The sequence below is a fragment of the Theropithecus gelada genome, chromosome 14 (genome assembly GCF_003255815.1).
Source record: "Theropithecus gelada isolate Dixy chromosome 14, Tgel_1.0, whole genome shotgun sequence".
Taxonomy (NCBI): domain Eukaryota; kingdom Metazoa; phylum Chordata; class Mammalia; order Primates; family Cercopithecidae; genus Theropithecus; species Theropithecus gelada.
The window spans coordinates 62,710,707-62,735,860 of NC_037682.1; the positions used below are offsets into that span (position 1 = coordinate 62,710,707).

At 34.9% G+C, this 25,154-nt stretch overlaps 1 protein-coding gene and 1 non-coding gene across 2 annotated transcripts in view; both read right to left on the reverse strand.

Moving 5' to 3' along the window:
• The window catches only part of MMP26 (matrix metallopeptidase 26), a 294,924-nt gene extending 293,429 nt beyond the window's left edge, over positions 1 to 1,495 (reverse strand). The window contains exon 1 of the mRNA XM_025358496.1: positions 1,418 to 1,495. The gene's annotated coding sequence lies outside the window, so the exon portion shown is untranslated. The remainder of the gene's footprint in view (positions 1 to 1,417) is intronic.
• An 11,083-nt stretch (positions 1,496 to 12,578) lies between these two features.
• On the reverse strand, positions 12,579 to 12,731 carry LOC112607471. The gene has a single exon (XR_003115812.1). It is a non-coding gene; the product is annotated as a small nucleolar RNA SNORA62/SNORA6 family (small nucleolar RNA).
• Between the last annotated feature and the right edge of the window lie 12,423 nt (positions 12,732 to 25,154).

Sequence of the window (25,154 nt, forward strand, 5' to 3'; positions counted from 1 at the left end):
TAAAATGATAAAATAATACTCCTGGCGACTAACATGTATTGACTCTTTGTTTCAGGCTAGGTGTTCTACTAACTGCTTTTAAGACATATTCCATTTATTCTTCCAAAACAGCCAAATGAAACATATATTACTATTAGTGATATATTACGGATGATGAAACAGATTTACAGCCATTTAGGCTACCAAAGGCCATGTGAATAACATGAGGCACAGTTGAGATTTGAACCCAGGTGTTCTGTATCTCAAATGCTATGCTCTTCATCACTGTATTACATACTCTGCCAAAGTCATGTAGCAGAAATGTTTTAAGATCAAAAGTAAGACTTGGATATCCATGGTTCCATCCTTTGTCTTAAAAAGTTGTAGTAACCTTCTTAGAATATACTTTAGCTGTTTTCTTCATGGGTAATTCATAATACAAAAGGTAGGAACAGATATGCCATGGCATGTAAGTCATTATCCAGTGTTAGGTAGTCCAGAGGAAAGCTTTAGGGGTGAGGCACACTTGCTAATTTATCACGGGGAATGGGAACTTGAGAGAACTAGAAAAGAATGTAAAATAAATTACAAGGAAGTTTGGGGCAGATGTTCTGAACCTTTTTCTGCACTATGGTCCCTTAGAAAACTAATGAAATTTATGAACCTTTCCTCATAGATAAACATACTCACATTATTTTCCATAATTTTCAGAGTTTTCACAAATGTCATTAAAGACCTGTGTGACTCCTTAACCAGCTAAAGAACCAAGGTAAAGAATTCATGGTTCTCACCTATACACAGTTTTACAGAGACAGACGCAAAATGTTTGGTTTCTGAAAAAGAACTTATGGTAACTCTTTGGATTTAAGAGACAGAAGCTTAAAATTGTCAGTTGCTTATAATGGCAGAACAAAATCAGAGGGAAATGGAGATGGAAACCTAAAGGTAGTCATCAATTTTATTGCCACTGGAAAGTAGTGATAGATGGAAGAAATGTTCCAGGTACCCCACATATACTGAGGGCAGCAGTGTGCTGGATAGAGTGCACACCAGCTTACAAGAGCCTATTTTTGCATATCTTTCTAACTATGCATTAAAGGATGCCATATTAGTAGCTTGAAATCACTGATAATGATAATGTTTATACCATGTGAACTGGTAAAAATTTTTAAATATTTATATAATAAACATTGTCCAATTTAATAGCATTGAGAACTTTTTCTGTTTTTAAATATTCAGTTTATCAGCACACAGTGACTACAGATATATTTTATGTTTGACCTCATGGGAAATAACAAAAAATAAAAGATCAATAAAAATTATTACTGTGCACTCACAAAGGTTAAAATCTTGTGTGTCAAACATCAACATGAACAAAAAATCATGAAATAATGGACTTATTGGGGTGATAATTCATAATACAAAAGTAAATTTTTACCCTTTGTTTATGTTGACTTCTGAGTTGAAAGAGTATCCAAAAGTGCATGCTGGAGAGGACTATTTTGTAAGAAACTCTGTGGAAAAAAGGCAGAAATCTTGTATGACAATTTTACTATTCATGGAAGAATTATCTTCTGAGTTTTAAGGTCTATCTGTACATAGGCATGAAAATTATGAAACACAAACCCTTTTTTCTTCTGTTTTCTCTCTTCTTCAGCTTTCCCCAAGTGAACATAGATTATAAAATTTGTGTTAGTAGCTTTAAAAACACCTTTTGATAGAAAAATGCCATTATGTAAACGAATTTGTTTATCGATTTAGTTTACAAATTTGGCTACACTTTCTGACTTTTATATGTGAGAGTCTTTTTCTTGAATAATTCTACATGCCTGTTAGCTGCTTGGAACATCAGAAAGATAGATGTGGTAAAAGAATGTAATATATACTAACATTATCACAATAAGCACTCCTTGCAATATTCCAAACCAATAGCACAGCCACCAGCAGAAAATTTGTAAATTATAATACCTTATCCAAGCAGAGTTATTGCAAAAATGAAGGTAATAGAGAATGAGAAACTGTGGGAGGAAAGAAAAAAGGGAGAGAGAAAAGGGATGAAGGAAGGAAGGAAGGAAGGAAGGAAGGAAGGAAGGAAGGAAGGAAGGCCGGGCGCAGNAGGAAGGAAGGAAGGAAGGAAGGAAGGAAGGAAGGAAGGAAGGAAGGGAAGGGAAGGGAAAGAGAAAAGGAAAGAGGGAGGAAAATTAACGATGTAACCTAAATAAATTTCCAAATAGCCCATTTGCTACACTAAGCAAGGATACCCTTTTACTCATGGTGAGTTAATTAAATCACTTTTTATTGTAGCAACAGAAAATCTATAGCCAGAAAGAATGAACTTATTTAAGACTATTTCTATTTAATTGTTAGAGTCAAAGAACTCCTCAAATACTGTACTCAACCCAAGCAGGTCTGCGATGTTACGTCTGTATCCTGGGGAAAAATGTAGTACCATGAAACATTGTGTAGGAACACCTGGGTGAGTGACCCATGAAGACACTGATTATGCAGAAATCCTTATAATACTTGGGCTTGCAGAGGTAGCCCACACTTCTCTGGTAAGAACAATCATTTCCGTCACTTCCCATAAGTCTTTCTCCTGGAGCTCCCTTCATCTCTTGTTCTGACCACCAGAATGAACACTGGCATTAAATTCCAGCATAAATCTGTTGGGAATGTGCTGGGCCTAGTAAGATAAGAAAGAGACTATAACTTGAAGAATAGCAAAAATTAGCAAGCAGTTTATGGCAAGAATCCATGAAATGCCCTCAGGATTGAATAGTGAGAATAGTTGATCAAGCAGGTCTGAATAGAAGACTATATTGGCAAGAACACATCAATATAGGAGCATTTATTTGGAATACGAATTTTTTTTTTTTTTTTTTTTTTTTTTTGAGACCGAGCCTCGCTCTGTCGCCCAGACTGGAGTGCACTGACCGGATCTCAGCTCACTGCAAGCTCTGCCTGCCGGGTTTACGCCATTCTCCTGCCTCAGTCTCCCGAGGAGCTGGGACTACAGGCGCCCACCACCTCGCCTGGTTAGTTCTCTGTTGGAATACGAATTTTAACACCTTAAGAAGAACACCAAGGAAAGTGGCTAATTTACTACTGAGTGACAATTAGCTAGAAAAAGTGTTGGACAACATTCAGCATATTGGAAATGACTGTGCTGCCCTAGTAGATGGAAAAGGAAAGACTATAGAGTCTGATGAAAGTGTGCATGCTGGAATAGATTAAGAGTGTGTAAAGGTGGAAGACTCACCATACATTTTCCATAAAAGGGCACAGAGGACACATCGTTCAGAAGCCACTGGAAATGAGCTGTGAAAATGATACCAGCATCTCTAAGAAGCTGAATGGTAACTCTTTTCCACTGATCATGGAGGCCAGCAGTACCTGCGGTCACCAAGCCAGGCTACCCATGCATATGAGGAGGCCTTGACATAATAGAAGCCAGGTAGCAGTGGTTAACCACCAAAAGCCAGAGCTACAATTATCATAGGAACCAACAAGATCTGAAGGGTAGACAAGCAAGTTGGTGTGCACATGGATAATAGAGCATAAACTCCCTGGTAGAAAATAGACAAGCAGCCAACAAGAGGCTAGATAATATTTACTACAAAAAGAAGGCAAGAACAGAGGAGCAGGAGCTGTCAGTCTTTGATGTAGGCTTGACCTTGAGTGAAAGAGAGAAGGAAGGAAGTTTGGGTAGAAAGAAGCATCCTAGAATGTAGCACAGTTCTGAACAGATTTAGTCAAGGCCATTGGGTATCCTCTAATCAAAACACCTGTCAGCAGAGTTCTATGCCTTCTAGAAATGGACCTTCCTCAGTTTCTCTGCCACGGCCAGTGATTGCCTAGAAACAGCTCCTGAGCAATGTGGCTTACATAGAATATGATGATGAACTAGGGCTGTTGGTGCCCATACTGTGACATAAGAAGAGAATATTTTAATAAGCATCAGATTTGTTGAATTAAGAGGAAAACAGGGAAGGAGTTACAAGGAGAAGCCAAGCAACCAAACCTTGAGACAAAGAGAAGCCAGAGCAGCTGTGGGTTGCTCAACAGACGTTTGAATGTCTTCATGTGTCTCCCTTGAAGTTTCAAATACTCAGGAAATGGGGTTTCAGCATAAAGGATATATGAAAATGTTAGTATTCTTTGTACAAAATTTTGTAGCTCAGAAATTATTTTGAAATATAATGTTAAAAATTATCCTAAGAGAGCATCTCTTTTTTTTAATTTATTTTTTATTATTATTATACTTTAAGTTCTAGGGTACATGTGCATAACGTGCAGGTTTGTTACATATGTATACTTGTGCCATGTTGCTGTGCTGCACCCATCAACTCGTCAGCACCCATCAACTCGTCATTTACATCAGGTATAACTCCCAATGCAATCCCTCCCCCTTCCCACCTCCCCCCTCCCCATGATAGGCCCCGGTGTGTGATGTTCCCCTTCCCGAGTCCAAGTGATCTCATTGTTCAGTTCCCACCTATGAGTGAGAACATGCGGTGTTTGGTTTTCTGTTCTTGTGATAGTTTGCTAAGAATGATGGTTTCCAGCTGCATCCATGTCCCTACAAAGGACATAGGCATGGGCAAAGACTTCATGTCTAAAACACCAAAAGCAACAGCAGCAAAAGCCAAAATTGACAAATGGGATCTAATTAAACTAAAGAGCTTCTGCACAGCAAAAGAAACTACCATCAGAGTGAACAGGCAACCTACAGAATGGGAGAAAATTTTTGCAATCTACTCATCTGACAAAGGGCTAATATCCAGAACCTACAAAGAACTCAAACAAATTTACAAGAGAGCATCTCTTTAGCTCTGCTTGGGTCACATACCTAATTGTCTAGTATTAACCAATCAAGTCATGTGCACAGGCCCAGTATATTGGGCCCATCTCTATTCTGGGGACACTTATCAGAAAAGGGGAAATATTTTTTGCCAAAGAACTAGCCAATACCACTCACATACCTCTCTTTATCCAACAAAGTGCACTAAGAACATTTAATTTATGACATATATTGTAAGGCAATGGTCATTACCCTAGGGATTAAACTGAATAAGCAAAAAAATATTGTTAACTTTAAAATTTCCCTTTTAGCAAAACTGCTTAAGGCAAAAGTACTAAGGATTACAAAATCATGATTAGATGAATAACAAAACAGTTACATAAAATTATAGAGTAAACAAATGTATTAACCTGCCATGTCTTTCCTGCAGGTCAACAGAGACAGAATGAGACATTTTGAAGAAAAGATTAAAAAGTAATAAACATTAAAATCTTACTTTATTAGACAGAGGCACAATAAAATATCCCTTCTGTATAATTTACATGCTTTATAAAATTCTCCTGTTTATGACATTATATAATTACTTATTCTGACAACTTTAGGAATCCAATTTTTATTTTAGAAATCAAATTTAATACTAAATACTTTAATATTAATAACAAATAGTGCTACATGCCATTAAACTTTAAGATAACTAATAATCATTAATCTGTGACAATTTAGGAGAATTAAAAAATGCGCAAAATCATCTACAATCTACAGTAACTTGTCTGTTTCCTTACTCACTGTTGTTTTGTTAAACAGAAAAGAAACCCATTAGCCAAAACTAATTTCCACATAATTATGCATTTATTTGTTCATTCTGTATTTGCTGAGTTAGTATTTATCAACACTATGACATATGAAAATAAATACAGCACGCTGTTGAAGGGCATATACTCTCACGAAGCATTTCTAGCCATGTCGTCCTACCAAAATTATCCACATGCCCTTCAGTTCCCCCAATTCAGCAAGTCTAAAACCAAATTAATTAGTTTCTTTTATTAGTAATCTGATTCTGTTTTGATGAGTGACATTATTTCTGATCATGAAAGATGTAAAGTAATTGAAGCCATATGCTTTCATTGAAGAAACCTGACTATGCCTTCCTCAGACCTCTGGCAACATGTCTTTCTGTTTTAATTTCTATTTGATCAAAGCTGAAAACTGAACATTTCTGATCTCCCTTTGTGATGCCACCTTTTGTTCAGCCAACCAAGCCTCATTGGTCAATGTCCGCTGTGGCCTTTCTCTCTATTTTCACCATTCAAACTGGTAACGTTTAGCATAAATACAGCTTATTTGATGCAGACTTTATGTAATTTCTCACTGCCTGCTTCACCATTCTGTGTCTTCAGAATCTCTCTCTAGGCACATTCTATCAAGTACTCTCCTTATTCTAATTTATCCTCAACACAGATGTAAGATTAATTTTATAATGAAATTGTAATATTGTTTAATATAGGCTTCACTATTTTCTCTTGCTCTCCAAATTGTAAATAAATTTCACCTGCCAAGAAGATACTAAATCCCAATCCTGTGTACTTTTCTTTAAAATTTTCAGGGATTGTGCCACCATTCTATTTTGCTGAAAAAGAAACTGATAACCATTGCTATGTCTTTTCTTTGAGCTACAGTTATTAGCAGACCAGTTTTCAGGTTTCCTGGTTATACAACACAGAGTTCTTGGAACTTTACTCTCGGCAAAGAAAATATGTGAACTAGTTGCCTCCCATACTAGTGAGTCTCCTTTTTCTCTGTTTTTCCACTTTTTTAAAAGGGTATAACAAAGCAACAAGTACAACGATTTTTATATAAGTTCTACTGAACAAACTTGCTAGATTAACAGAAGTTTCACTTCCTCTGAAAATATACTGCCTGATGATAGCTGCCAGTTGAATAATTACAGCTTATTTTCTAAATAGCACGTTCTCTCTAGTCCCAATAAGTGATCTATAGGCTGTCAGTGCTTTTACCTTGACTATCTTGATTATTATAACATAATTTGTATTAAAGACATGGTTCATGCAAAGATGATATGGAATTTCAGTTTGCAAAACTATATTAAGAGGCCCTAATGCTACATCAAAATATTGTGAATAAAGTACATCTATAAGTTGGAAACTTACATAAAATGTTCAATGTACGTTAAAATTATTTTTCTGACTCTTACATGTAATTAACCTTATTAAAAAGCAAACCTAACTATTAACCAAAATAGAGTTGGATAAAATAACTTCTATTGTGTTTGTTCATACAATTCTCTTTTCTATACTATGGACTAGATCTTCAAGAGAGGGGAATAAATTAATTTAGTAAATTACTGACCACTGATTTTGTGTCGAGCACGGTGTTCATCAGTACTTATCAAGTAAATACTGAAGTTTGCTTTAGCTTGAACAGCTAAGATTAAATAATACAATGTACCTGACTAGAAAACAGTAATCACTATACAGAAGGTAATCAATATAATCCTTGAGGAAAAGCTAGGTCTTTTTTTTTTTTTCCTGGTAGTTGCTTCCACTTGAGTTCCCAACCTGCTAAAACTTCTTTCCTCTGTTGAAAAGTCAGCTCCCATGGAGCCCTCGACTTGATCATTCTATATTGTAGCTTGCTTCCAAATTGTAGGAATCCATTTGCTCAGTCTAATAGATATTTAAAATACATATACTATGGAACTAGCATTATGCTATTGCCTGGAGATACTTCCAAATCATCTGGCAACCAAATTACTTTACACAAAAATCTATATAACAGATTATTTACAAGAAACATATAGCAGAACAAAAACCAAGAAAAAGTACTAGACTCTCATCTTAAATGCACTATCCATCTCCAAAGAAATGATTCAATTTCATTTCTAATTGAAATGTGCAAACACAAACTTCCTGTGTCAATATGTTTATTTTCCCTGATGCGATTTTTCTCCACTTAAGCATCCAAATTTTCTGATGCTAGCTAACTGATCCAACGGGAAAAGAAGTGCAGTGTAACAGAGTGGTGCAAAAATTCCACAGAGACACACTTATCCCAGCTGAGTAAATGACTCTACAATTAAGATTCCTTATAAAAGTTTTCCATTCATAGAAGTAAATGGGTCACCTTCATATACCCCACTCTAAGTAAGAGCAAGGCAATCTCTCCTCCCTTTCTAAAGTCCAAATCAAGTAGTTGCTCTCAGATCAGAAACAGGACTTACTTGTGTCTTTAATAAATGCCCTTGATGACTTTTAAACTTCATCATGAGTGATTTGGCATAGATAAACACAAGGAAGAATTTATTGGAACTGAAATTAAAGACAAAAATTCATCTAGTCTTCTGGCATTGCTCCTTCAGCACTATTTGTATCCCTTCCAATTCTCCACACCTTGAAAGGTAAGGCTCTCCCCGCTTACCCTTGGTCCCTGACCTCTAAGCCCTTTGAGCTTCTGACTCCACTCACCCTCCACTGTTTTGTTCACTTCTATGGTCCTGTTGCCTGTTCAGAAATCCTGAATTCCATATAGATGTTTTGTTTTCATACATTAAGCTAATCAAAGGAAAATTATACTTATGTATGTGTATATTTCCTGCCATATATAATAACCAAATCCCAAACTACAGTCACTGGCACACTCTCACTATTACTTCAATTATATTTTGAATTGGTTTACACCTATACCAGCACATTTATTCTATTCTGTCTCTTAAGTCTGCATCAATCTGATGCATTTCCTTTTAATTTGGTTCTCAACACCAGAGAGATAGAGTGGCACAGTAAAATGACCACATCTTTAGGGTCAGACAGACACAGACACTGGCTCCATGAAATCTATCAATGCAAACCTTCAATAAGTCATTCACTCTAACCTCACCTGAAAAATGAGAATATCAGTCACAGCCTATTAATGATGCTATTAAAGTTACACATGTAGAGATATGTAGCAAGGAAACTGGCTCAATGCTAATTTTTCTTCTTTCTGAGAATATTATATCCATCCTCGCATCTGTTTTCCCACCTTCCACCTGGCTCATATTTCAGCTCAAGCCCCAAACATTAAGGCTGGTTATCTCAGTGCCTCAGGTCATCATGAACTTGATACAGTCATTGCTTTGCCTACATGTAGGTGGTTAGCTTTGTAACATTCCACAGATGCTGTTCCTAAATTCATGAAAAGTATAGTAAAGAATCCATCCTAAATCCTTCTCTATAAAGAGGTAAATAAATTAAATTAATTAGTTAAATGAATTGAATCCATGGCATTTTCAATCACAGAAATATCATTCTGTCATTCTATGGAGATTGTATTGGTAGTCATTGCTTTGACAAATCATATGATGATAACTGATTTTTCTCCAACACAGGATCTAACTCCAGATTTGTCTTTATCTGAGATGACTAATAATCTAGAAAATCTGACTTCATATTCCTCTTTATAAAATAAAATACTCTTCATCTTGAGTATTCTTACTACTTAGAAGCTAGATAAGGATAAGGACTTTGTTATCTATTCCTAAAACCTTCAGGCACAGATTCCAACTCATGTCTACTTACACCCATGAATTTTAGCAATTGAAATTAAGATTTGACTAGCAAGAGGCCAACTGGGTGGTAGTGAACGCAGAAAGGATATCAGGCAAAGACTGTGGGCCTGCCTTGAGACCAAGCCCAGGATAGCCATCCTCTTTTGCGCATTCTGGAGATGATGAGAAACAATCCATGTGTAAACTGCTGATATTTTTGTCCTTGGATTAGATGAAGAAACACTACATTGGAAAATATCAAAGAAGCTAATAAATTAAAAACATAGATGTTGTTTCTCTCCCAGTAATCACAGGATATAGCAATCTGCTCTAAGCTCTTTTAGTACAAATGAGGAATAAGGCCAGTTTCTAAATTTAAGGAATTAGCACGGTCTCATATGTAATATTTTAACCTGTCTATAAACATCATTTATTACCTTGAAAATAAAAGGTGATTTTGAGGGTTAAATGTGCGAAGTAGGCACTCAATATTTATTATTCAAAGAAATAATTAGCAAAAGATGAAGGAATATTGATATATATGGACACATGACATGCACACTAGCAACAGTGGCTATTGTCAATATTGCCGAGGTTAATAACAATTGTTTAAATTGGCATTTCTTTGGCTGACTATGAGACTGAAAATTCTTCCTGTATTAACTACTAGTCCCTTGGAGAATTCCATTTTTAATTATTTTTGCCAAATTTTTTGTCTTTTTTTTTTTTGAGATGGAATTTCACTCTTGTTGCCCATACTGGAATGCCATGGCACGATCTCTGTTCACCGCAACCTCCACCTCCCGGGTTCAAGCAATTCTCCTGCCTCAGCCTCCCAAGTAGCTGTGATTATAGGCATGCACCACCACGCCCAGCTTATTTTTTGTCATTTTTAAAAAGTTGTAAACACATTATTCAATTGAATGTTATATATGCTTTAAATATTTCTCCAAATTTATAATTACCCTTTTATTTTATTTTATTTTATTTTATTTTATTTTATTTTATTTAGACGGAGTCTCGCTCTGTCACCAGGCTGGAGTGCAGTGGCGCAATCTCTGCTCACTGCAACCTCCACCTCCTGGGTTCAAGTGATTATCCTGCCTCAGCCTCCCAAGTAGCTGGGACTACAAGCGCCCACGACCACGCCCAGCTAATTTTTTATATTTTCAGTAGAGACGGGGTTTCACCATGTTGGCCAGGATGGTCTCGATCTCTTGACCTCGTGATCCACCCACCTTGGCCTCCCAAAGTGCTGGGATTACAGGCGTAAGCCACTGTGCCTGGCCATAATTACCCTTTTAAATCTGTAGAAGTTGTTTTTTGCTATTAAACAATTATTTGAATTTTACCAAATCAAATACACAATGTTTACCTCTACAGTTTATATCTTTGGTTTTATATTTAGAAACTTTTCTTCTACTACAGGATTATATATTTACCTGCATTTTATTCTAAACTGTATGTGGCTTTTTGATATTTACATATTTAACCATCAGAAAATAATTTCAGTATGTATTGTGGTGATATGCTTTATTTTAGCGTTTTCGTGTTTTGTTTTATTTTGTTTGTTTGTTTGTTTGTTTTTCCAAATGAATGATCAGCTTACCTAACTCCTTTTATTCAACAGCTCACTTTATTTCTACCGGTTTAAAAGTCTACCTTTATACATAACTAAATGTACACTTGTGCCTCTTCCTGTACTTTTAATTCTGTCTCAGAGACAAACACTGCCCTACTTTCTTTTTTTGAAATGCTGTCTTTTCCAGTCGTTTCATTAAAATTGATCATACAGTATGTAATATTCTGTATCTGGCTTCTTTCACTCAGCATATGTCGCATCCATGTTGTAGCACTTACTAGTAATTTTTTCCTTTTTTGCCAAATAGTTTTTAGCCTATGGATATTTCACAATTTGTTCACCAGTTAATCAACTGATTGATATTTGGATTGTTTCAATTCTGAGCTATTGTGTGTACACATGCTTTCATTTCTCTTTGGTAGAGTCCAAGGAGTAGAATTTCTGGATCATATGGTAAGTTTATATTTTAATTTTTAAGAAACTGTCAATCTGTTTTTCAAAGTGACTGTACCATTTTACATTTCCACAAGCAATGAATTATGTGTCCAGTTTCTCCACATGCTTATCAACACTTGGTATTTTCTTTTCCTTCCTTCCTTCCTTCCTTTACTTTCCTTCTTTTTTCTTTCTCTTTTTTTCTCTCTGTTTCTCATTTATAGCCATTCTAGTGGGTGGATAATGGTATTTTATAGCAGTTTAAATTTTTATTTTTTAATTTTAATTTTATTTTCCTAATACTCATCTTTTTATGGGCTTGTTAGTCATTTTTATATATGTTTTGGTGATATGTCTATTCAAATATTTTGCCCATTTTTAATTGGATTGTTTGTCTCTTTGTTGAGTTGTAAGAGTTCTTTATATTTTTTGTGTACGAGTTTTTATGCAAATATTTTCTCCTAGCCTGTTTTCTGTATTCTTATTTTCTTAATGGTGACTTTTAAAATGTACCTTTTTTTTGTTTGAAGTAGATATTGATCTTTTTTTAGTGGCTCACACTTTTAATATGGTATCTAATAATGTTTTGCCTAACCGAGGTCATAAAATCTTCTCCGACTTTTTTTTCTAGAAGTTTCTGATTTTCACCTCTTACATTTAGGTCTGTAATCCATTTTGAGCTAATTTTTCAGAACAGTGATTGCTAAGAATCCAAGTTCTTTATTTTTTTGGTTTTTTTTGTTTTTTTTGTAGTGATATTTAATTGTTCTAGCACCATTTGTTGAAAAGTCTGTCCTTTCATTTAATTGTCTTGACACCTTTGTTACAAATCAATTGGCTATAATGTACGTGTTTAAATCTGGACTCTCCAATTTGTTCTTTTAATCTGTATGACTGTCCTCATGCTGTGTCTTAATTGCATTGGTTTAATGTTAAGTTTTGAATGCTGGTAGTGTGAGCACTCCAGGTTGTTTCTTCTGTTTCAAAATTGTAAGTATTTTGCATTTCCATATAAATTGTAGAATGTCAATTTTTACAGTAAAAAAGACCTGTTGATATTACATCAAATTTATAGATTCACGAAGGGAAAACAGCCATTTCCATGCTATTGAGTCTTCTAATTAATTTACATGTGCTATCCCTCCACTTATTTACATCTTTTAAAATATCTCTCAGCAAAGCTTTGGAGTCGTCAGTGTCTTAGTTGTGTGTTTTTTTGTAATTTTTTTTAACATTATACTTGTAGCAAGGATTATTGTCAAACTCTACTTACTAGGCCAAAGACCTTTGTCGTGTTAGTGAAAAATTTGCCCCTCACATAGCACACTACCTACACTTGCAAGTTTGTCAGCTAGTTAGGGCACCAACTCCAAGCTCCAACAATGTGCAATCTCCATCTGTTTTAACATATTTTATTATTTCTGCATCAGGAATAGCATGTTGTATAAAGGTCTTTTTAAATATTTTAATATTTTTGTAAAACTGGCTTAATTTCCTTTTCTTTATAGGAAATCCATATTTTCTGCCTGAATGCTTGTAATTTTTAAAAAACTTATTTAAGTTAAATATTGCATGCTTGTTCTCATCTTCTTGATTTTACCTGGAATGCAATGAGCTTTTACATCCTCAATACACTGTAGTCTTTCCTTTGGAACAGTCATTTTTATTCTATTTATTTTTGTTTACGGTACCTGAAACCCTAGTTATTTGTATATTGGCTTTTCATTTTGTGCCATTCCCAAATTCAATTTTCTCATTATTTTATTTTCATTGTATTTTTTCTATGCATTATGAGAGAATTTTTCAAATGCATTCTCCAAATTGAACTAAGTTAATTACTGTCCCTTGACTCTGGTTTTTGATTATGTCCAATGTGTACTTTAAATCTATTTTTTAGTATTGTATTATTTTGATATTTTTCCAATGTGTTCTTTGTTTTTCCATAACGCTATATGACACTATTACCTACATTACCTTAAGGATGTTTTCTTGTTAGTTCTGCAGAAGTTTTTACCTTTGTGATACTGATAACTGAGTCATTGTGATGTGACAGGCAATATGCTACATGGTTTATAGATATTATTACATTTCTTCATACATGCTCATGCTCTGGATTTTCCAGATGTTGCTCCTTTATTAATGAAATATTTTAAAGATTCATGCTAGTAGTTTTTTTTCTTTATATACTCTCTAGTGCAAAACAAGATCTCTTCAGTTTTTATTTTTTTTCTTAAAATCTATGTATGGGGCTTGCTCATGGTTGCTGTCCCAATAAGCATTATTATGTGGAATGCAGTTTCTGGTATAATTCCCGATTTCTAGCAGCCTACAGATAACATTCAACCAACACTGTATATTTCTTTGCAGACTTAAAATCATAGGGGAAATTGTAAAACTACATTCTCAAAATGTACTGTTTTATTTCACTCTCTTCTGTACATGGGCTAATACTAATTTCAAAATTCAATGTATCTCTACCAATGCTACCCCTTATAGCCACCCTTTTGGTTATTTTTCTTGAGATGAGACATCTGATACAGAAATAAAGTCCTTGTTACTTTATAGTTAAGCATCCTATAAAAATAAATGCCTGGTTCCCAACTTTTTATGTTGGTACAGACTCTGCATTCCTTACTATAGACTATGGATGTGTATTAAATATGGGCCTATATTTTGACTTCATATCTGTCCACATCCATCTCCATTTTCCTCAGTTTAGAGAAGTTAACCATTCCAAAATTTTCTGGATTTAGAATATCCATCAGTTGTAGTATCAGTGCTGCTTGTGTTTGTTTCTTTTCTTCTTCATTTGTGATGAAAATTTAATAGAAAGTTGGGAGAGACACAGATAGTGCAGATTAAAATCACTTTAAAATGCACGTCTACTTTACATCTCAGAAAAAACTGACAGCAACGTGGTGTGTGAACTAGAAAGAGTCCAATAAAGACAGAAATTGGTGAACAACCGATGAAAGGTGAGAGTATATGCAGATTTCTGAATTAGGCAATTTCATATATGAAGCTACCATAGATTTATAAATCTGCAGAGCTACAGAGCTACCATAGAGCTATTACTCAAAGTTGGGGAAATAGGATATACAAGTTGTGGTTCTGTGAAGAAGACTAAATTTAGATGCAATCATACTGTGTTTGAACTTGCTTTCAGGTATTTAAAGTGAAAGAATCAACTAGTTAGACATGTGGCTCTAATATTCAGGAGATTAGTCTGGGAAGAAGATAAAAGCTTTAAAGTAGAAAAGTGAATATATAAAATCCATTGTCCACGGAATGCCTATGTAGTTGAAAGTACACAGAAATAGACAACGTGTTTGGAGAAATAGCCAAACTAATTTTCATCTACAACTCTAAGTAAGTACTTGTCAATTAGATGATAAAACTTGCGTAAAAATGGGCATACTTAATGAGAATAAACTTGAATGGTTTGTAACACTAGTAGAAATCATAAAAACTTAAAAGTATATTTTGAGTAATACTTTGATTTTATGATAAATACGTCATTTCCACAATGGATTAATTTGATTTATAGTATCCAGTGTTATCTTAAGTATTTACTATTTGCAAAAAAATGAGTTTCAGTAATCTAATTACATATCATATAACACATGGAGAATCCTGAAATAAAATTGTTTTAAGTCTGAACAATACAAATTTTAAATAATCAGAAATATTCAAATACAGATATCTGTCCCACATTTTCTTTATTTATTAAGAAGTAAATATTAACTGAAGCAGGATTATATCATAATTATCATCATTATTAGACAGTGTAGTATGGTTGTTAATAGCACAGGCTCTAGTATCTTTTTGTTTCTTTGATTGACTTCCAATATCATATATTTCACTTTTTATGAACTTTGGCAATGTATCCAAACTTTCAAACTTGTTTATGCATCTGTCAAAAAAAACAAAAAACAAAACAAAACAAAAAAAACCTCTCTTTTAGGTTTGTCATAAGACTCAAATGAAATAGTCTATGTAAAATAATTAGAGCAAAGTATGGAAATGGTCTTATCATTAACACAATATTATATACCTGAGTAATCCCATAAGAGAACAAAGATCAGATTAAAGACCAGGGCATACATGTTACAAAAGAAGCTTATCATTTGTCTCACTGATTTTTATCAAAACAGAAGCAGGTTTTATAATCATAAACAGGGCAGTATTTTAATGTTACAAACTAAGAAGAATATCAAGTTTCAGGTTCATAGGAACTGAAACATCTCTCTCCTATTAAACATATATAATGAGGCAAGATGAATGGGCATTACCTGGGGTGAATTCTTAGGTAAATGTAGTTACTGAAAAGAGATGTTTTCCTGCTTACTAAATGGAGTAAATGAAATTTGGTTTCTAAGTTAATAATTCTAAAATTCCAAATCACAATTAGTCAATTATTTTTTTATACCAAGGCCTAATCACAGTTAAATAGAATATTTCAGGAAGAGCAAATAAAGGTAAATCAACTGACAAATGCATACTGAATATCTATTATGAGCAAGCAACTCCACTAAACAAGGATTAGCCCCAAATACCCCTTATTCTCATAATCCAGCTGAAGGATGAAAAATTTAATCAAAATCATGAGAGTACAAGATAGTAAGTGGTAAACATCGAATAAATGTATTTAAATAAATTGAAGTTAAATTGAAATTAATTAAATATCTTAGTTCAGGAATTAATCTCACAGACAAAATATTGAATGAAAGAAGCTAAACACAAACAGTATGTAATACATGATTCATTTATATAAAAATCAAGTATAGGGAGAGATAATTATGGTAATAAAATTCAGAATAATGGTTACTATTTGAGAGGACACTGAAGAGGATGCGGCATTAAGAGGCCTTCTGGGTTGCCGATAATGTTCAATAAGTTGATCTTGGACGTTGTTACACAGGTAGAGGTGGATGTAAAACTTCCTTGAGCTGTACTCTAAAGCTTTATGCATTTTACTGAATGTATATTAAACTTCAACTAAAATAATTTAAAAATTCTAAATTTAGGAAGTCAAGATCCTACAAGAGAATTCTGCTCCAAAAGGCCATAATGCCAATCTTCCATAATTCTACTTCCCCTACTTTCCTCTTGACGGCAGTCCCTGGACTTGAATGGGCCCACATCTGCATCTCCATTTCCCATCTGCTGCCTCTATTTAACTGCCCTTTCTGGGAATACCTTGATCCTTTTCGTCATCCTCACTGAGTCAATCCTCCATGAGCCCATGTACTATTTCCTCTCCATGTTGTCCACCACTGACATTGGCTTATGCATCTCTACACTGGTGGCAGTGCTGGGAATATTCTGGCTCAATGCTCGGTAGATTAGCTTTAACACTTGTTTATCACAGATGTTCTTCATTCACCTCTGCACTTTCATGGAATCTTCAGTGCTCCAGGCTATGGCCTTTGATCATTTTGTGGCCATTTCTAACCCCTTAATATATGCTATCATTCTAAGTCATGCAAGAATTCCACAGATTGGTTTGGCAGTCATTACCAGGGAGACTGTCATTTTGACACCACTAATCCTACTTTTTAAGTGACTGTCGTTCTGCCGGAGCCACGTGCTCCGCCACTCCTACTGTTTCCAGCCTGATGTGAAGAAACTCTCATGTTCAGACACAAAGATCAACAGTGCATTAGGATTAACTGCAATCATCTCTACTGCCTGAGTGGACTCCATCTTTATCTTGCTCGCCTATCTGCTGATCATTCGCTCAGTTCTCAGCATTGCACCCTCAGAGGAGAGGAAGAAGGCCTTCAGCACCTGCATTTCTCATATCACTGCTGTTGGTATATTCTACATCCCTTTCATCAGCCTGTCCTTTGTTCACAGATTTGGAAAACATGCCCCACCCTATGTGCCCACCCTCATTGCTAACATATACTTGCTTATCCTCCCTGTGATGAATCTCATCATCTACAATGTGAAAACAAAGCAGATTCAGAAAGCTGTGCTCAAATTTGTATGTTTGAAGGGAATTCATATTTAACATGTACTACTCCTATAAAGACTTATTTCAAAGTCTAGAAAATTTACCGCAAATTGGAGTTACAAACCCATGCATGCAATTTTAGAGTTGAGTAAAACTAAATGCCATCCAATTCAAATGTCTCCAGAATGTGATCATCATTGCTAAGCAATCTCTTTTCTACCATCAAAATACTAATTCAGATTCTCACTGTCTTAGTTACCTTGTTCCAGTAGATCACTAACTGAATTAATGTTTCTATGCTGTTTCTGCTAAATGATCACATGATTCACTTTGAATTAAGATTCCAAATATCCAGCCCTAAAGGATATGAACAGACATTTCTCAAAAGAAGACATTCATACAGCCAACAGACACATGAAAAAATGCTCATCATCACTGGCCATCAGAGAAATGCAAATCAAAACTACAATGAGATACCATCTCACACCAGTTAGAATGGCAATCATTAAAAAGTCAGGAAACAACAGGTGCTGGAGAGGATGTGGAGAAACAGGAACACTTTTACACTGTTGGTGGGATTGTAAACTAGTTCAACCATTATGGAAAACAGTATGGCGATTCCTCAAGGATCTAGAACTAGAAGTACCATATGACCCAGCCATCCCATTACTGGGTATATACCCAAAGGATTATAAATCATGCTGCTATAAAGACACATGCACACGTATGTTTATTGCAGCACTATTCACAATAGCAAAGACTTGGAATCAACCCAAAGGTCCATCAGTGACAGACTGGATTAAGAAAATGTGGCACATACACACCATGAAATACTATGCAGCCATAAAAAAGGATGAGTTCGTGTCCTTTGTAGGGACATGGATGCAGCTGGAAACCATCATTCTTAGCAAACTGTCACAAGAACAGAAAACCAAACACCACATGTTATCACTCATAGGTGGGAACTGAACAATGAGATCACTTGGACTCGGGAAGGGGAACATCACACACTGGGGCCTATCATGGGGAGGGGGGAGAGGGGAGGGATTGCATTGGGAGTTATACCTGATGTAAATGACGAGTTGATGGGTGCCGACAAGTTGATGGCTGCAGCACACCAACATGGCACAAGTATACATATGTAACAAACCTGCACATTATGCACATGTACCCTAGAACTCAAAGTATAATAATAATAAAAAAAACAAATATCCAGCCCTAAGAACATTTTAAAAAGAAACAAATAAATATATATCTTATTTTTATTTCACATGCACCAACTAAATGAAGCAGCAAATCCTGTCTATGGTAATTTCCTCCACAATTCAGGCTTAACTTTTCTTTAAAGTTTCATTCACTTTTTTCTCTTTTCCCATACTCTGCAGTCTAAAAATGCCAGTGTGCTTATGACTTCTTCAGATGTATGCAGTTTTTTCATGGTGGGCTTTACTGTTGACTCCACTTCAACTTTAACACCCACTTCACCTTGAAGTTCTACTTATGTTTCAAGGCTCATCTTTAAATATCTTCCTCATTAAATATTTTATGATCTCTCCTGTGATATTTGTTCTCTCCTCATAATTTTCTTTCATATTTCTTTGCTGATATCAGTTTTTTTATATGTGTGCACACCTGTGTGTATATTATTATAGCTTTCACAAGACTGTACATTTCCTAAATAAAAAGTCTTGATTTTATTTGAAGACTTTGTAATACTCAGCAGAATACCTTTCACATAGTAGATACTTATTGATAGTTGTTGAATTTAACTATACATAGAAACCTATCAAATAATCTATCTAAACAATTCCAGTGATAACTCCTTTGATTCAATATTTGACATATGTAACACAAGAAATTTCTCTTTCAACTGAGTAAAATTTTTCTGCCTATATTATCTGGTAATTGATCATAGTTCTAACTTTCCAAACTGCATTAGTTGAATGGCTATTTTGAAACTTTAGGTCTCAGAAAGTTGTCCCCATTTGGTCCCACATCCAATAAATCTGTATTTCTTGTCTATTTTTTTAAAAAAATAGATTTAGGGGGCAGAGATTTGTTACATGGATATATTGCATAGTGGTGAAGTCTGGGCTTTTAGTATAGGCATCATCCAAATAGAGTGCATTATACCCATTAAATCATTTCTCCTCCCATATCCCACTTCCACCCTCCTACCCTTCCCAGTTATCAATGTCTATTATTCCACTCTAAATGGCCATATGTGCATATTATTTAGCCCCTACTTATAAGTGAGAACACGCAGTATTTTACTTTCTGTTTCTGAGTTATTTCATTTAAGATAATGTCCTCTAGTTCCATCCATGTTACTGCAAAAGACATCACTTCATTCTTGGGATTGAGTATGATTCCATGGTGTATACTGACCACATTTTCTTTATCCAGTTATCCAGTAGTGGACACTTAGATTGATTCCATATTTTTGCTATTGTGAAGAGTACTGTGATAAACACATGAATACAGGTTTTAAAAATATATAACAATTTATTTTCCTTTGGGAAACTACTCAATAGTGGAATTGGCATCTCAAATAGTAGTTCAACTTTTAGTTCCTTGAGAAATCTCCATGTTTTCCATAGAGTACTGGTAATTACATTCCCACCAACAGTGTGTAAATGTTCTCTTTTCTCCACATCCTCACAAACATCTGTTATTTTTTTGACATTTTAATAATAGCCCTTCTGATAGGTATCTCATTGTGGTTTTAATCTGCACTTCTCTGATGATTAGTGGTGTTGAGCAATTTTCATAAGCTTGTTGGCCATTTGTATGTCTTCTGTAGAAAACTGTCTGTTAATGTCCTTTGCCCACTTTTTGATAGTTATTTGTTATTTGTTGTTGTTGAGATGTTTGAATTCCTTGTAGATTCTGAATATTAGTCATTTGTTAGATGCACAACTGGTAAATATTTTATCCCCTTCTGCAAGTTATCTGTTCACTCTGTTGATTAATTTCTTTTGCTGGACAGAAGCTTCATAGTTTAATTAAGTCCACTTTATCTATTTTTGTTTCTGTTGCATTTGCTTTTGAGGTCTTAGTCATGAACTCCTTGCCAAGGCAAATGTCTATAAAAGTTTTTCCTAGCTTTTCCTCTAGTATTTTTGAAACTTCAGGTCTTACATTTGAGTCTTTATTCCATCTTGAGTTAAATTTTGTATATGGTGAGAGATGGGGGTCCAGGTTCATTCTGCATATGGCAATCCAATTTTCCCAGCACCATTTATTTAATAGGGTTTCTGCCCTTTCCCCAGTGTGTTTTTGTCAACACTGTCACAGATCAGCCAGCTATAGATATGTGGCTTTATTTCTGGGTTCTCTACTCTGTTTCATTGGTCAATGTGTCTATTTTTATACCAGTACTGTGCTCTTTTGCTTACTATAGCCTTGTAGTGCAATTTCAAGTCAAGTAATGTGATGCCTACAGCTTTGTTCTTTTTGCTTAGGATTCTTTTGGCTATTCAGGCTCCTTTTTAATAAGAATTTTATATTTTTTTTAATTCCGTGGAAAAATGACTTTGGTAATTTGTTAGGTATTACATTGAATTTGCAGATTGCTTTGGCAGTATGGTCATTTTAACAATACCGATTTTCTGATCCATGATCATGGGATATTTTTCCATTTGTTTGTATCATCTACATTTGTTTCTCAGCATTTTGTAGTTTTCCTTGTAGAGATCCTTCACCTCCTTGATTAAACGAATTTCTACGTATTCTTTATAGCTATTATAAATGAAGTTGAGTTCTTATTTGGTTCTCAGCTAGATAGCTATTGTCATTTAGAAATGCTACTGATTTTTGTATGTTGATTTTGTATCCTGAAACTTTACTGAATGTATTTATCAAATCTAGGAGTCTTTCGGTGGAGTCTTCAGAATTTTCTAGGTATACGATCATATCATCAGCAAATAGAGATAATTTGACTTCCTCTTTTCCAATTTTGATACGTTTCCTTTTTGCTCTTGCCTGATTGCTCTGACTAGGACTATTTTGAATGAAAGTGGTGAAAGTAGGCATCCTTGTCTTGGTTCAGTTCTTAGAGAAAATGTTTTCAACTTTTTCCCATTCAGTATGATGTTGGCTGCCGGTTTGTCATACGAGGCTTTTATCATTTTCAGATATTTCCTTCTATTCCTAGCTTCTTGAGGGTTTTTATCATGAACTCATGCTGAATTTTATCAATTGCTTATTCTGCAACTATTGCCATGATCATATGAGGTTTTTTTAAAAAAAATCTGCTTATGTGGTGAATCATACTCATTGATTTGCCTATGTTGTGACATCCTTGAATCTGTGGAATAAAACCCACTTCACTGTTGGGTATTTTTTTTTTTTTTTGATGTTGGGTATTTTTTTTTTTTTTGATGTGCTGTTTGATTCAGTTTGCTAGTATTTTATTAAGAATTTTTGCATCTATATTCATCAGGGATATTTATCTGTAGTTTTATTTTCATGTGTGTCCATGCCTGGCTTTGGTATTGGTGATACAGTCTGCATAAAATGAGTTAGGGATAATTCCCCCCTCATTGATGTTTTGGAACAGTTTTAGTTGGATTGGTACCAACTCTTCCTTCTATGTCTGGTAGAATTTGGCTGTTAATCCATCTGGTTCTGTATTTTTCTTATTTGGGAGACTTTTATTACCGATTCAATATTACTAATCAATATTAGTCTGTTCAGGTTTTCTGTTTCTTTCTGGTTCAATCTTTGGAGGTTATATTTCTAGGAATGTATTCATTTCCTTTACGTTTTCTAGTTTGTGAGTGTAGAGTTGCTCATAGTTTGTGATGATCTTTTGTATTTCTAAGGTATCAATTGTAATGTCTCCTTTTTCATTTCTGATTGTACTTATCTGAATTTCCTCTCTTCTTTTGTTGGTTAATCTAGCTAGTTGTCTATGACTTTTTTTTTTATTTTTTGCAAAGAACCAACTTTTCATTTTGTTGATTCTTTGTATTGTTCTTTTGGTATCAATTCTATTTAGTTCTGCTCAGATCTTTGTAATTTATTTTCTCCTGCTAGCTTTGGTTCCATTTGTTCTTGTTTTTCTAGTTTGTTGATGTATGATGTTAGGTTAACTTGTGATCTTTCTATTCTTTTGATGCAGGCATTGAATGCTATAAAACTCTCTCTCGGTACTGTTTTTGCTGTATGCCGGAGGTTTTCTTATGTTGCCTATTTTAACACCAAAATATCTTATCTTCACTTTTAGACTCAGTTTAGGCATCAAAATCCTTTACCTAAATCATAGTTTCCTTAGAGTTCTCTAGGTCTCCAATCTTACCTTTTCCCTCCTTCTGTTTTCCATAAAACATAAAGACCTCTTTAAAAGGTTTTTAATGAAATATTAATGTACAAAAAAAGTTCTCATTAATAAAATATATTTTAGAAAAGGCCAAAATCTTCCTTGCTATATTTCCCCAAACCCAGCCTCTTTCTGACTTCTCCACAGAGGTAGCCATTGTACAGTTTTGATTTTTATCGTTTCTTTTAATATTTATATACATAAATATGGAAAAATAAAATTTAAAACAAATTTTATCCTTTGTATTTCAGATAGTAACACAGTTTCTTAAGGACACTTTTCCTGTTTTTTAAATACTGCATAAAACCAACTAAAGAAACTTGCTCATTACCCAGAATTCCTATGGATCTCACTGTCCCTTCATATTTTCTTTTCAACGCTTTCCAAGGTATTAGCCCTCTGTGGTTTCAAACCCCACTGGCTAATTCTCTACACCTCTATCGTATCTATTTGGTAAGCTCATTCTGACTGCTACTTCATTTAGACATAGAAATGCTGTGGAATGCTATATTTAAGCATTACTTCCTCAGGGTCCACTTGCATCAACCACAGTCACTAAGAACCCTACCACAATTACTCTAGCTTATTGCCAGAATCAATGACCTGGGATTTGGCAGTCTGATTCACCCTGCCCTACTTCAAACATTCCTGTTTTTACAAATGAGGATAAAATGTGGCACATTTTACAACACCAAACATCCAGCTCAAAGTTCTGTGGCCTTAAGAACTGAGATCAAGAACATGATTATTCCAATATATAGTTTTTTTGTTTTGCTTTGTTTTGTTTTTGTTTTTGTTTTGTGACAAAGTCTTACTCTTGTCACCTAGGCTGGAGTGCAATGGCACAGTCTCAGCTCACTGCAACTTCTACCTCCCGGGTTCAAGCAATTCTCCTGCCTCTGCCTCCCGAGTAACTGGGATTACAGGTGCACACCACCATGCCCATCTAATTTTTCTATCTTTAGCAGAGATGTGGTTTCGCCATGTTGGCCAGGTTGGTCTCAAACTCCTGACCTCGTGATCCCCCACCAGCCTCCCAAAGTACTGGGATTACAGGTGTGAGCCACCACGCCTGGCCCCAATTTATATTCTTATTCATCTTTTAACAACAACATGTATTTAGCATCTACTGTAAATCAAGTAGTCAGATGGATATTGAGAATATAAACATGAACAAGACTAGCTTCTTGCCTTAAGAGTACTTAATGCCTAGTGAGGAATATAATTTGCAAAGATATAATTTTAAAAATATTTACTATATAGATTTACCTTCTTTCAAGAAACCTCAATAAAGAACACAAATATTGGATGATTCCTATTACAAGAACTTTAACCAGTAATTCTACTTTACTGCGACCATGGTATAAAATCAAAAACTACTTGACACAGAAATAGGAAGAAAGAACACTAAAAGGATAGAAACCACTGAAAGTGAGAATTAATAATGTGAGAAAATACTTGAAATAATAATGCAAGTCAATGGTAACATAAGATTGACTATGAAAATTTAAATTGACACTCAAATTTTGATAATGGCATCACTTGTCTATGAAGTGTTTTCCAAAGGTTAATCCATAGTCTGAATACATAACAACTATAGTACAAGGCCAAACACATAACTATTGCTTGAGGATCTTGTTAAAAATTTAGATTCCTGATACATCTCTACCAGGGAATATTATTTGGCATTAAAATTAGCCCCTCGTGCCCATGTTTTTCCAACTATACTTGGAATTTAGGTCTTAGTCTAGACACCATTATTTGCTGGAAACCATTCCTTATTCCCCAAAATGAGATTGTTGCCCTCTTTATGTGCTGTGGTAGCATTCCAAATTTACTATCCATGCTATAATTCCACTATACTTGCCTTTGTCCTCTAGTCAACTACTCATGATGAGGTCAGGGACTTTGTTGTTATTAACACTTAATTTCCTATGCCTTGTCCACAGTAGATGTACAGTACCTATTTGCTGAATTACTGAATATATCTGTCTGATTTTCAGTACTGTGCTTGGATTAAAGTGATTGTTTTGTCATGTAGCATTGGAAACTCACCACTGCTCCATTTCTGGCTCATGCTGTGCATTACAGCAGGGTTTCTTACAAGTGCTAGCTCACAGGCTCCCTCTTGCTGGTTCTAGGTTTGTCCTCTGTATGGCACACAGATCAAATGTATTTTCCAGTAAAGCAACTTTCAGCCATTTGAACATAGCCATATATTTGTTCTTAGTCTTCTCTTTTTCTGGCTAATTATACATTTTGTAACTTCCAAGTGTCCCTTTTTGCTTTATGCATCATTATTATACTTCCTTTTTCTTGTTGTTTTTGGTTTGTTGTTGTTTTAATTTTTATTTTACTTTAAGTTCCAGGATACACGTGCAGAACTGCAGGTTTGTCACATAGGTGGTTTGCTGCACCTATTGACCCATCCTCTAAGTTCCCTCCCCTCCCCCACTTCCCCCAACAGGCCCTCGTGTGTGTTGTTCCCCTCCCTGTGTCCATGTGTTCTCATTGTTCACCTCCCACTTATGA